Below are 1,376 nucleotides of genomic sequence, written 5' to 3'. Positions count from 1 at the left end.
GTACCTTTTCCTAGGAATCGATGAAATCGAGTACTTTTTCTTAGGAATCCATGGAATCGAGTACTTTTTCCGAGGAATCGATGGAATCAAGTACTTTTTCCACGGAATCGATGGAATCGACTACTTTTTCTTAGGAATCCATGGAATCGAGTACTTTTTCTTTGGAATCCATGGAAGCGAATACTTTTTCTTAGGAATCCATGGAATCGAGTACTTTTTCCAAGGAATCCATGGAATCGAGTACTTTTTCCGAGGGATCGATGGAATCGAGTACTTTTTCTTCGGAATCCATGGAAGCGAATACTTTTTCTTATGAATCCATGGAATCGAGTACTTTTTCCAAGGAATCCATGGAATCGAGTGCTTTTTCTTAGGAATCCATGTAATCGAGTACTTTTTCCTAGGAATCCATGGAATTGAGTACTTTTTCCTCGGAATCGATGGAATCGAGTACTTTTTCCTAGGAATCGATGGAATGGAGTGCTTTTTCCTCAAAATCGATGGAATTGAGTACTTTTTTCTGAGGAATCGATGGAATTGAGTACTTTTTCCTTGGAATCGATGGAATCGAGTACTTTTCCCTCAGAATCGATGGAATTGAGTACTTTTCCCTCGGAATCGATGGAATTGAGTACTTTTTCCTTGGAATCGATGGAATTGAGTACTTTTTCCTAGGAATCGATGGAATGTCGTACTTTTTCCTCAGAATCAATGGAATAGAGTACTTTTTCCTCTGAATCAATGGAATCAAGTACTTTTTCCTAGGAATCGATGGAATCGAGTACTTTTTCCTAGGAATCAATGGAATTGAGTACTTTTTCCTCAGAATCGATGGAATTGAGTACTTTTTCCGAGGAATGGATTGAATCGAGTACTTTTTCCTCGGAGTAGGGTGAATATACTGATTCTGGGTCACTTTTCCCCATGTAAATGAATGGGGGATTTTCAGCAATTCATTTTTTTTTCCCCTAAAAAGTAAACCCCCTTTTTAACCCAAGGTATATTTATTTGTCTCCCCTTTTAACCTCGGGACACTTTTTTTCAAATAAGCAATGCAATAAGATAAAGATTTTTTCAAGTATTAAAGTAGTAATGTGATTTGTTAAAGGTGATTCTAAAGAAATATCTGAAACATGTAAGCCTCGGGACACTCTTTTTCAAATAACCAATGCATATTGTTTAGCTCACTCATTGAACCTATAAAGATTTGTTCATTCTCAAATTCCTTCAATACTTTAATTGTCTTTGCACAATAATCCCCATCTAAAATATTTAAAAACAAAACATTTGAATCTTTATATTTTTTAAGATACCCCTTTTGTGCCATTACGAAATGATAAACTTCTCTTAATGCTCTTGTTTGACCACCTCCTGAG

Source organism: Eptatretus burgeri, chromosome 9 (assembly GCF_056783735.1).
Source record: "Eptatretus burgeri isolate ZD-2024b chromosome 9, Ebu_testis_v1, whole genome shotgun sequence".
Lineage (NCBI taxonomy): Eukaryota > Metazoa > Chordata > Myxini > Myxiniformes > Myxinidae > Eptatretus > Eptatretus burgeri.
Note: the sequence above shows the minus strand (reverse complement) of the source record.